Source organism: Macaca fascicularis, chromosome 1, assembly GCF_037993035.2.
Source record: "Macaca fascicularis isolate 582-1 chromosome 1, T2T-MFA8v1.1".
NCBI classification, from domain to species: domain Eukaryota; kingdom Metazoa; phylum Chordata; class Mammalia; order Primates; family Cercopithecidae; genus Macaca; species Macaca fascicularis.
Genome location: NC_088375.1, coordinates 122,210,692 through 122,224,157, shown reverse-complemented (window position 1 = coordinate 122,224,157; position 13,466 = coordinate 122,210,692).

Genomic DNA, 13,466 nt, shown 5'->3' with positions numbered 1-13,466 from the left:
ACACTGACTCCACATTTGCACATAATCCCAATAATGTGCATGGGTATTGAGCTGTAGCCAGAGCTGTACAAAACGGAGCCTGTCCTCAGGTTCTGGAAGTTTAGTAGGTTTATTTTACCCAGCAAATGAGAGGTAAGGTGGAGGAAAAGGCACCAACTCCATATGTGCCTCCAGTTAGATGTAGCTGCTCAGAGGAAATGGTAGCTGCGTCTGCTCTGATAGGATTACGAAATCCAGAACAAGAACTGTGATGGCCCAGCTGTGCTCTGTGTTGCTCAGACTATACCTGGACTTCTGGTCCAGTTCCAGCCAAGACACTTTGGAGGGAACAACTGCCAACTAGAAATTATTCAGAAGAGAATAGTCAGCATGGTAGGGATCTAGAAAGCATGTCATATGGAGAATGACTGGGGGAAAGGTAATATTTGGCTTGAAGAAGAGAAAGCTTAATAAGGCAAATAATTGTCTTCAAATAGTTGAGGATGCAATTGCATAGGTTTTCTGTTATGTAGGTAGACAATTACTGGTGTTTATGTATTGCGATTTCTGAAGGTTGGAGGAGTTGTGGAGAAGAGAACTAACATTGACTTCAAGAGAGCTTCAAGGTCATTTATAATCTAGTCCCTGTTTACAGACACTTTGTATACATCTAATCTAATTCTCATAATTGCCCTGCTGAGTCCTCTACTTTATAGATGAGGGAGACTCTAAGAACTTTGCCTAACATCACAACCTGTAAATAGCAGAGCCAAGACTTGTGCTGAAGTTTGTTGTTGCTCTTATACAGCATGCCTTTATCTTTCTCTATACTTCCTCATGATTATGTTTGGCCAGAGAGGACACCTGCAATGAACGGTCATCTTAAAGAGCATTTCCCTACATGAAGAAGAGGGCTCACAAATTCAGGAAGAATTCCTCTACTCATGTGTCAATTTTCACAGTCTTGCCAACCAACTAGAGTCCTCAGTCCAGAATCCAGAACTGGGTCAAAAACTCTCATGCTCTTTAGTGAAGGTGGCATAAAACTTGGGTCCAACTCCTCACAGAGACCTTCAAGGTCCTTTATAATCTAGTCCCCGTTTACCTCCACATTCTCACCTCTCAGTGTCTCCTGCCTTCATGATTTTCCCTCCACACTCTCCATCAGGCCACTTGCTTGTTTTCCCATCCAGGCTTTGGCACACACTCTTCCCTCTGCCTAAAATACATTTACCACATCCCCTTCATCTGCACTTCACCTGCTTGACACTCATTCAGTCTTCAGATTGGAATTTGAGCATCATTACCTCTGGGTGACTCCCCCTATCCTTGACTGACTCCAGTGTCTTCACTGCACTGACTCTGTGTCTATCTACATCCTAGCACTTTTCTCACTGTTAGAGCTATTCTGTAGCCATTTGAAGTCAGGGACAGTGTCGTGCCCTTTTTATCTCACTATGTAATAAGCACAGCACAGTATGCCTATTACATAGTGTTGTTGAATAAATGAATCAATGAATGAATATGGGCTTAGGAGTCAGTCAAATCTGGGTTTGAAGACAGGCTCTACCACTTACAGATTAGGTTAAAACCTTAGGCAGTGTACTCAGTTTCAGAATTTCAGTGCCTTTCTCTGTTAATTGGGAATAATAACACATATATCATAGAAGTTATTATGAGAATTCAACATATCAGTAAAGACACTGGCCAATATAACATACATACAGTTAAGAATGATGAGACCAATACAGTGTAATATTAGAGTCCAACCTGATTCACTCACTAAAAAGTTATCCTATTCTGGAAGGCATTTTTTCAATACCAAGGATTACAAGAATATATTAACTAAAGCATTTGATTCTGTGTCTCTGTATGGACAGAGTCCAAAGTGGAGACTGCTACTTAGTGTCCTGTCTATGCTCTTGTGTCCAGCGTGGGTTGAGGAAGTGGATGGAACGGGCCACCTGCCTTGGGATGCCACAAACCAGTCATGCAAAATTTCCATAGGTTCCCTGAAGACCTCACTGTCACCTGGACAGCCTGCCCTTACTTTTCCAGTAGCTAACTCCCAGGAGATTAACTCAGGCATTACTCCCACCCCATTCCCTACTCCTTACAATACTCAGCAGGGGCCACCTCCGTGTTTAGGTAGCTCCTTGAGATACCTCTCTGAACATCCATCCCACTGCCCTGCTTCTCTCTATCACTAAGCTGTGAGCAACAGGAGTAGAGGAGATAACTCCGGCTCAGCTGTGCAGGTCCACCTCCATTCCAGTGCCTAGTCCTAGAAGGTATCACAGACTTCAGTGGGATTGTCTGAACAGCACCCAGCAGCTCTTCTCCTGGAAGCATGATGCAGTAGGTGTTCATGCCACTGGGTTGGTCCAGAATATGGGCACCTGATCCAAGTAAGCCCAGGTCCTCTTGCCAAGAGTGAGAGCACTTCAGAGTCATTTTGTCCTGGTGGCTTGCGTCTTAAAGATGTAAAGCTTGGAGCTCGAGACCATGTTTCTGAAGTGTGAAGAAAGCCAGTCAGGGATGGTAGAAATTATAGGAGGGATGAAGAGTCCTGGTAGCACACAGGGGTCATGGTCCAAAGTGCTCCTGAAGCTCAGCCATGGTCTTGGGCTCCTGGCAGCTTGGGCTTTAAGCATGTTAATGACCAAATGAATGAATGCCTTCAAAGAATGTTCACATTGAACTTAGATGCACAAGAGCAGTGAGTCAATTCAGTTAACCAAAACAGTCAGAACTAACACCTAGATGGGAGCTGGTATTAAAACAAAAAAACAAAAAACAAAACAGTAGCTTTCTTGTCCCTCAGGGAGCTAACACTGCCTCTCGTTTCATCTCATCTCTAGGGTATCCCTATGGAGAGAGAGCTTTGGTTGCCCAGAGCAGCAAACTGCCCATTAAGGCACACTTTACAGGCTCCATCCTTTCTCTGACTTACTCCCCATTCCCTCATAGTGCTCCTGGGATCACCTCCCAATATGCTCTTTGCATACTCTTCCTCCCTATAAAATTCTCCAAGAGGAATACAGTAAGAAAGGATGCTGAGAAGAGGCTCCAAATAAAACACTAATCAATTTTTCCTAAACTCCTTCCCAAACCACCATAGAGACAGCCACTCATATCTGGATGTCTGGTGACTTTAAGAATCTCTAAGTACATAAATACATTTTGTTAAGTCATTAAGCTTGTAAGAAATAAGAAATTAATTAGCATTAGCATGTTGAATCGCTTAGGTGTCAGTAGCTAATATGGCTAATTGACATTTAATAAGTCTTGCCATCTAATTTACTATGAATTACATTAAATGTTAATTAATTGCTTAGTTATTCTTCACACAATTATTATATGCTAATGTGAATTTAATAGCTTATTATTTGGATGATTGTCCTAATGACAAACAAGTTACCTGTTAACTCTGGTTTGAACATATTCAAAACATTTCTAAAATCACTCTCTTAAACATAATCAATTAATAGATTAATTAATATAATTTGAAACCATTGAAAAAATAGCCATCAGTTTACTGAGCCACAACAATCTAAATTGGCAGAGCTTTCAGGACTTGATCTGCTATCAGCAGCCATAACATAGAATATCATTACCTATTACATTAAGCCATTTCCTGGTGCTGATAAACTAGCACACTTTATAGTCTGTTATTTTTGGCCCATGTTTAAATCTCAGAAGTTTCATTAACAGAGTAATGTGGCTGACAGAAAAGCAGATGTGATTTCGGCTGCATTAGTAGAAGCACAATATCTAAAACAAAGGAGGTGATAGTCCTGTTCTTTCCTGTGCTGGTCTGACTGTATTTGGTCAATTCTGGGAATGATATATTTAAAGTGGCATAAATTATGCCACGTGAAGAATTCATAAATAAATTGAAGATGTTTAGCCAGATTTAAGAGAAAATTCCTGGGAAGACACAATCTCTCTCTTCAAATATATGATGAAGTTTGTGGAAGATAAATTAGTTGTTATCTTTTTAAACTTATTGACTCCACTGAGAATATTAGAATCATAAGTTTGAAGTTAGAGGAACAGATTTCGGGCTCAGTCAGAGCTGTCTGAGGAGGGAATGAGCTGCCTCTGGAATGATGAGCTCCCTGTCACTGGAGGAGTTCAAGCGTAGTCTGCAATCACTTGTGCACAAGAGATTGGAGCTTGGGTGGGTGGCTGGAGGTGACCTTTCCAATGTCTTTTAAGGCAGACATTCCACAATTCTCGTGATAAATTGTTTCCCCAATACAACTCATTGGCCTGAATATAGCCTGGAGCCCACAGAGACCACATTATGGGCTCACTTTCAGCTCTAGAAAGAACCTCACAAGTATGCATAAGCACTTGGAATTCAGTTCTGATTGGTCACCTGGCAATGAACATTGCCTCTCCATTGTGGTGGAAAAGACTGACTTGGGAGGATCATCTGACGTGTTGGTTTCCCCTGGGTCTCCTGCTTTGTGGCTTCCCTTCAGGTGTCCTCCAGCAGCCCACGGTTTGAGGCAAAGCTTAGAAGGGATCAGCTGAGCCACTGGAGCCATTTATCTTTGACAGGACAGGACGGGAGAAAGGGCAGGCGCCTGCCAGGTAAATAAACTTAATGAAGTTTGTAATAGACTGCAGAAATATCAGCCTCATGATCAAAGCAGGACTACGCCACAAGAAACTATTAATTAAGACTCTCTCACTATCTCCCTCGTCCTATTTCCTTCACTGTCGTGGTAACCACTCTAATTGTTCCCAGCCTCTCAAGGATTCCAGGGCGGCTTTTCTTTCCCAGATTTCAAAGGGTTGTCGGGGGGTCAAGTGTCTGGTGCAATCACTGGCAAGCCCTGAGGGTCCCTATGTTCCCAGCTTTGTCCTCTGTAAGAGGGAGAGGTGTCTTGTGCCAAGCGCCTGCTCCCCCATGCCCCACGCACACAATGTTCTGCCCTAGAATGTCCTTGCTGACCTTCCAAGCCTGACTTAAAATTCCTCTCTTCAGGAAGCCCTCTCTGACTCTGACCATCTGCCCTTACCCCTTACTGCCTGGTCATGCTGACACTCGCTGGTCCCTGCCGCTGGATCAGGGTACCAGACTTGGGTCTGTTATTTTGACCTTGAAACTATTCCTGTAGTTGGGGCATTTGTATCTGGGCAAGGGTAACATTAAATATTCAAAATATTTAATAGCCAGTATAGTAATATAAAGCAGCACACAAGTTAACATATCAATAATTTCTAAATCTATTCCTTTTAAATGTATTTTCTAATTTAAACTGCTTACCAAGTGGTGCAAGCTGTACTACAAGTCATTCATCAAACAACTCCAACAGCATCCTATTTGTTGATTTTTTTTAAAGTTGTTGTGATCTTTTGTTTGATGCAGTTGTCACTAGCTAAATGATGGCCCTCTCTGTCTATGACTGGACATAGAGAACTGCATCAGCTCTTCCAATAATCTTCCTATTCAATTGCTAGTCCAGAGGTCCCCAGGGTCAGATCCTTGTGCAAAAGTCACACCATGGTTGGATGTGCACCTGATGCCAACGCTTACCACGTGACCTAAATCTGAGGACCTGTCTTAGGTCCCCCAACAATGCTGCCGCCAACCCCGCCTACCCTATGCCCTCTTCCATGTCTCATCAACACTAGGCCACGTTGGAGAAGGGGGCGAAGGCTGTGTACACCCCTATGATTGATCTCAGTCAGCTCAGTAGCTGCCCAAGGTCCCCAGATCTGCTCCCCACTGTTCTCAGACCTCATTAACCACCATTGTGGCCACCTCTGGGCAACATCAAATGGTGGCTCAACAACTTATACTATTTACCAACTAGCATGGAAGTGGCTTAATATTTCAACAACTGGTTTGCTTTACGGACGCATTCACATATCCTGCCTTCCCATGTACCCTGTCACCCCACTAAGAGCAGGTGTTCTAGAAAGCATCTGCCCCTTTCAAAAGAGAAAGCAAGTCTGCAAAGGGTCCCAAGATAGCAAAAAAGTGACAACGCTGTTTTGCCAGCCCATCGGGTCTCAAAAATGATCCCCACATTCTCTGTCCCCCAACACATCTCTGGACAAGTAGGGAATCCAGTCTCCATTCTCTGCTCCCCCAGTATACATCTCCCCATGAAGCACCAACCAATTAATATATTCTGATTTAGGAATATAATATAATATAATATAATATAATATAATATAATAGTCCCATGGTTCTCTTCCTGAAAGTGTCAGAGGTAATCAGAGGGGCCCACAGACAGGGGCAGCCTCAGTTCCTGTATAAATTTCTACCTGCTCAGGAGATTTATAGAGACAGATGGCTGCGTGGGGGTGGGAGGGGTGAGAGCCAGTAGCAGAAGGGATGACTTACTATTGCTGTCGACACAGGCAGGCCCTTGTTGTTGGAAATGGCTTTCTTGTTGCCTCATTGGTTGAAGCCTCAACAAATGTAGAAAGATGAACTGAGGGTCTCATCAGGGGCTGAGGGTTTCTAAGGTGGAGATCATTAGCAAGAATAATTCTTCTCCATGCATAGCATTTATCATCCCTGCCCTTGGCAGGAGCTGGTGGATCTAGTAGTTCCAGAGAAGAACAGTGGCAGAGGTCGGTCAGGATGTGAATGACAATTGCCAAATCCAAAGTTATTATTGCCTGCTCCCCTGCCCTCACCGCCTTCCTGAGAAAAGTTGGCCCGTTCAATTAGCTTAATGACATGGTGGGAGATGGTATTTTCAAACAGTGAAAACAGCTGGGCTGCGATCGCTGTGGTTTCTGGCATGAAGCATGTCTGGCAGCCTCAACTATGGCACAGGGACCTTATCAGCGTGACACACATTTTGGGAAATGCTATAATTCAGCATCGACACCTCGATCAATAGCGTCATTTTGTGCTGCCTTCCCAGGGAAACAGACAAGGTATTGGCCTCAAACAGCTCAGCAGTCTCTGCAGTGGCAGTGGGTACTTGTCCCTATCCCCCATTCTGGTTCTGCTGGTTGCTATGTGTGGCTCTGCCATCTACTGCACACACTGTCTGAGTGCGAGCTCTGAAGTCAGGCACGGGCTCAAGTCCTGCTCTACCACTCAATCCCAGTGTAATCCTGGGCAAGTTACTTAATTATTCACCTTCCTCCTGTTAAGAAATGATACGGACAATCAAGTGTTATGGGTGTAAAACCATAAAGAGAATGTATATAAAGAGTTCTGGTCCCCGCCTGGTGTACTGAAAATTTCCCCTAAGTGTTAGCTGTTGGGGCTGTCCTCTCTTCTCTCTTCTTTTCTTTTATTCTGCTCTCTTTTGGTCTGTGTCTCTGTCTCTGTGTACCCATCACCAAACCTTTCTTAGTATCTGTCTCTGCTTTGGTCTTTGTCAGTTTGTTTCTGCTTTTAGTTCCTCTCTCTCTCCTCTGTGCTCTCTGGGTCTCTTCGTCTCGGCCTTCATTTCTTACTCTATCCCTCTCCTTGGCTATTTAATATTTCCTGGAAGCTTAGACTTGAGGCATTATGGTATCAGAGGGTTTTCAAGTCTTGTGCAGGGAAAATGAACTCTCCTGAATGGTGATCACCACAGGCTCAGTGAAGCTCGAACTGTGAAATCTAGAGTTTACTACTTAATTATCTTGCCTGATGCTGTGCCAACTTGACTGGGCTGGCAAAGCAACCTGCCAGTCAGGAGCCATTCTCCACCTTCCCATTGAACATGGAGATGCAGCTGGGTGCTAAAAATAGGCATCAGGAGGCTGGGGCAGCTCAGAGCAGGGGACAAGCTAAAAATACACTTCTGACAATGCGGCCTTCCTGTGCCCCACAGACTGCAGGCTGGCAGGGGCATGGGGCTTCAGGAACCCTGGGATCTGCAGCTGCGTGGCCCCAGCTGGGCAGGGGGAGGATGGGGCAGAAGGAACACAGGCAGACGCTCGAGGCTGGCGGGTCCATCAGTAACTTGGGAGGCACAGCAGGCTACAGAGTCAGTCACAGAAGCTGTGAGGCTGCAGAACACACTTAGGCAGTGAGATGGTTTATGGCTGCCACCCCCAGAGCCAGTGAGAAGGGAGATCAGCTGTGGGCACCTGGGTACATCCAAGGCTCCTTTGGCTTTGTCTCTTCACTCTGGCCTCTGTGATTCCCCCCAAAGACTACAACTGCATTCACTCTTTCCTTATGAACTCTTCTATTCCACCCACAGATGCCTCCTAGTCCCCAGAAGGGAGAGGTTTCCTGCCCTTCAACCTAGCCCCCAATCACGCAGTCACCCAGAGCTGCCATCCTCTCCAATAGAGAAGACAGACATTTATCTTTGCTGAGCACTGACTCTGGAAATCGCAGCAATCCTGGAGGTTGGTATTATTATTTTCTTCAAATTACAGATGAGGAAACTGAGGCTCAGGGAAGCACAGTAAGTTGCCTGAAGTCTGGCAGTGATTCAGTGAGAGACCAGATTTGAATCTCTTTTTGTCTGACTGTAACTTCTCTGCTCTGTCCTCTACATCAGTGGCTCTCAACCAAGGGTGGTTTGCCCCACAAGGGACCCTTGACAATGTCTGGAAATAGTTTTGGCTATTATAACTATGGGAGGGATTGCTATACTGGCTTCTAGTGGATAGGAGCCAGAAACACTGCTAAACATTCTACATTAACAGCCCCCCAAACCCCCGCCACAAGAAAAAGTTGCTAGCCCCAAATGTCGAGAGTGCTGAGATTGGGAAGTCTCTGGTCTTCATCATGCTGCATCAGTGCCTTGAAGCAAGTGGTTGTCAAACTTGGATCACATCAGAATTACCTAGGGAGATTGTTAAATCAGAGACTTGCACCCCACTCCCAGACACTCACATTCACTGAGTCTGTGGAAGCCCTCCTCCACCCTCCACCCTCATTCCAGGAAGTGCCCACTTAGATATTCCGTGTTTCCACTGGGAAACACTTTCCAAGAAAAGGGTGCAAAGGGGCAGATGCCAGGTCCCCGTCAGCTGCGAATGGACCCCTGACACAAGGTGAACACTTGGAAAACATTCCCTTGAAGGAACCAAGGAACCAGGTAGCCACAAAAGGTAAAACTCCTTTGGCCCAGAGCACCAGTTTTGTGGCCTCCCTCACCAGCATATCAATTACCTGAAAAATTGCTTACCTTGGCTCATGGTCAATGGAAGTGTGAATCAGTATGTCCTGCTCCCAACTCTTCTTCTGATACAAGCAAGGTGGTACATAGCGCAGACGGGACTGTTTGGATTAGCAGCTAAAGTAAGAATGAGTGAAACCACAGGTGCATTGTCAAGATTAATATGCAGGCATCTTCAGAATTGGAATGGTACCAGGTAACATCATGCCTCAATAGGAAGAGTAATATGAACTGACTTGAGACAAAGGGAAAACAAATGGAAAGTGACAAGCACAAAGGGGAGCAGCAAGAACCAAGGGGCTGAGCAACTAAGAATTCCATATGGCCCATCACGCAGCCTGCGCCCTTGGTTGTTTCTTCCCCATCATCCAGGAAAATTCCCCAGGACTAGGCTCCTAAGCATCTGGATAGACAAAGCACCCTGCACCATGTCAATAACACCTCCACTATTGTTGTCAATTTGGTTCAACAGATGTTTACCTCAGGCAGGGAAGATAAATGAGACACCATTGTAGGAAAGAAAAGCCAGGTGCTCTGAGCATCTTCGCTTCATAGGAATCACAATTAGGAGTGTGAGCAGAGGTCTGAGTCAGGCCTGCCCTCCTTCCTTCCTTCCTACCTTCCTTCCTTCCTTCCTTCCTTCCTTCCTTCCTTCCTTCCTTCCTTCCTTCCTTCCTTCTCACTCCTTCCCTCCCTCTCTTTCTCCTTCCTTCCCTGCCTGCCTTCTGAGAACATGCAACTGTGGGGGCCCTGGTGGAAAGCACCCTCCATCCAGACTGCTAGAGTATCCCTAAGCAAGGCTTATGGGGATGGGTTTTTATTTTGTGGTTTGGGTTAGTGGCTGCTTTGCCTTTGTCTCTGCTGCTCAGATGGCAGGAACTTAGAGGTCCAGCAGGGCTCTATTAATTGGAGAATGCTACTGGATAAAGATAGGTGATCCTCAGAATCAAGAAGAAAATGAGTTTATACCCACAGGAAGAAGAATATTTTTAACTGTCAGGCTGACAAACTGGGAAATCTTGACGACCCAGAATTGGTGTGGGAGCAGGATTATACCAAATAGCTCTGATGTAGATCCTGCTTGCCGTAAATTTCTACTATCTGCCAGGCTACAGTAAGCGTTCAATAAATATCTGTTGAATGAGTAACTAAGCCCTCATTACACCAATGGAGATAAAGAATGGCAAGCCCTTTTCTTATAGCACACTTTCCATTGTGTTCTTTTTATTCTCATATCGGCTGTTTTATACATCATTGAAATCTAGAGAGATACCCAGATACCCAGACTCTTACAAATGTAAGACTCCCAACATGCACGGTGTCCAATTTATAGAGTAGCTTCCCAGCCTTGTCAGTATCTGCTGCTCATGGTAAATGTGTAGATTTGGTCTCAAGTTCCAATTCCTGTGGCTTCAGGTGATGGGGCTAGGCATGGATCCAACTCAAGCTGGGCCACTAATGCATGTAACAGATTTTTATTGAACTCCTAGGAATGCAAGCCATAGTGCCAAACAGGAAAGATACAAAAATGAGCAAAAAAGATTATCTCTTTTCATCTAAACCATATCCTACATTCAGAGAATGGCATCAGTCAAATCATAATAAAACTATAAAATTTAGCTGTGATTAATTGAGTACCCTGGATGACAGTTACAGGACAAGATGTGATTGCTTGATAAAGTTGACGTAATGTAAGTTGAGGCAGCAAGAAAGTTTTCCCTTGAAGAAGTGACGTTTTAGCTCAGAGCAGATGGATAAGTAGGATTTAAAGATGGTGGAGTGAGTGTGTGTAGTTTTCTGGGGAGAGGCTTAAAATGATTCATCTCTGTGTCCCCGCTCAAATCTCATCTTCAATTGTAATCCCCAGGTGACAGGAGAGGGACCTGGTGGGAGGTGATTGAATCATGGGAGTAGTTTCCTCCATGCTGTTCTTGTGATAGTGAGCAACTTCCCATGAGATCTGATGGTTTAAAAGTGTGTGGCAGATCCCCCTTCAAGCTCTCTCTCTCTCTTCTCCTGCCACCATGTAAGATGTGCCTTGCTTCCTCTTCCCCTTCCACCAAGATTGTAAGTTTCCTGAGGCCTCCTCAGCCATATGGAACTGTGAGTCAATTAAACCTCTTTACAAATTACCCAGTCTCAGGTAATTCCTTATAGCAGTGTGAAAATGGACTAATACAGAAAATTGATGCTGGAAGAGTGGGGTACTGCTATAAAGATACCTGAAAATGTGGAAGCTACTCTGAAACTGGGTAACGGGGCAGAGGTTGGAAGAGTTTGGAGGGCTTGGGAGAAAACAGGAAGATGTGGGAAAGTTTGGAAATTCCTACTGACTATTGAATGGTTTTGACCACAATCCTGATAGTGATACAGACAATGAACTTAGGCTGAGATGGTATCAGATGGAGATTAGGAACTTATTGGGAACTGGAATAAAGGTCACTCTTGCTATGCTTTAGCAAAGAGACTGGCAGCATTTTGCCCCTGCCCTAGAGATATGTGGAACTTTGAACTTGACAGAGATAATTTAAGGTATCTAGAGGAAGAAATAACTAACCAGCAAAGCATTCAAGATGTTAACTGGCTGTTTCTAACAGCATATACTCATACGCACTCACAAAGAGACGATCTGAAATTGAAACTTATGTTCAAAAAGGAAGCAGAACATAAAAATTTGGAAAATTTGCAGCCTGACCGTGCCGTAGAAAAGAAAAACCAGTTTTCTGGGGAGAAATTCAAGCTGGCTGCAGACATTTGCATAAGCAACAAGGCACCAAATGTTAATAGCCACGATAATGGGGAAAATGTCTACAGGGCATTTCAGAGATCTTCACAGCAGCCCTTCCCATCACAGGCCCAGAAAACTAGGAGGGAAAAATGGTTTCATGGGCTGGGCCCAGGACTCCACTATTCTGTGTAGCCTCAGAATATGGCACCCTGTGTTCCAGCCACTCCAACTCCAGCCATGGTTAAAAGAGGCCAAGGTACAGCTTGGGTCATTACTTCAGAGGGTGCAAGCCCCAAGCATTGATAGCTTCCATATGTGTTGGGCCTATGAGTACACAGAAGACAAGAGTTGAGGTTTGGGAAGCTCCATCTAGATTTCAGATGATGTATGGAAACACCTGGATATCCAGGCAGAAGTTGGCTGCAGGGGTAAAGCCCTCATGGAGGACCTCTACTAGGTCAAGCAGAGGGGAAATGTGGGGTTAGAGTTCCCACACAGAGTCCACTAGGAAACTGCCTAGTGGAGCTATAAGAAGAGGGCTACCATCCTCCAGACCCCAGAATGGTAGATCTACCTTGCACCATGCACCTAGAAAAGCCATGGGCACTCAATGCCAGCTGTGAAAGCAGCCATGGGGGCTGCACCCTGCAGAGTCACAGGGGTGGAGCTTCCTAAGGCCTTGGGAGCCCACCCCTTGCCTCAGTATGCCCTTGACGTGAGACATGGAATCAAAGGAGATTATTTCAGAGCTTTAAGATTTAATAGTTGCCCTCTGGATTTAATAGTTGCCCTTTGGATTTTGGACTCACATGGGGCCTGTAGCCCCTTGGTTTTGGCCAACTTCTCCCTTTTTGAATGGGAACATGCCTGTACTCCCATTGTATCTTGGAAGTAAATAGCTTGCTTTTGGTTTACAGGCTCCTAGGCAGAAGGGACTTGTCTCAGGTGAGACTTTGAACTTGGACATTTGTTGTTGTTGTTGTTGTTGTTGTTTTTAATTTATTTTTTATTATTATTATACTTTAAGTTCTAGGGTACATGTGCATAACATGTAGGTTTGTTACATATGTATACTTGTGCCATGTTGCTGTGCTGCACCCATCAACTCGACAGCACCCATCAACTCGTCATTTACATCAGGTATAACTCCCAATGCAATCCCTCCCCTCTCCCCCCATCCCCCCTCCCCATGATAGGCCCCGGTGTGTGATGTTCCCCTTCCCCAGTCCAAGTGATCTCATTGTTCAGTTCCCACCTATGAGCGAGAACATGCGGTGTTTGGTTTTCTGTTCTTGTGATAGTTTGCTAAGAATGATGGTTTCCAGCTGCATCCATGTCCCTACAAAGGACACAAACTCATCCTTTTTTATGGCTGCATATGAAAAAATGCTCATCATCACTGGCCATCAGAGAAATGCAAATCAAAACCACAATGAGATACCATCTCACACCAGTTAGAATGGCGATCATTAAAAAGTCAGGAAACAACAGGTGCTGGAGAGGATGTGGAGAAATAGGAACACTTTTACACTGTTGGTGGGATTGTAAACTAGTTCAACCATTATGGAAAACAGTATGGCGATTCCTCAAGGATCTAGAACTAGATGTACCATATGACTCAGCCATCCCATTACTGGGTATATACCCAA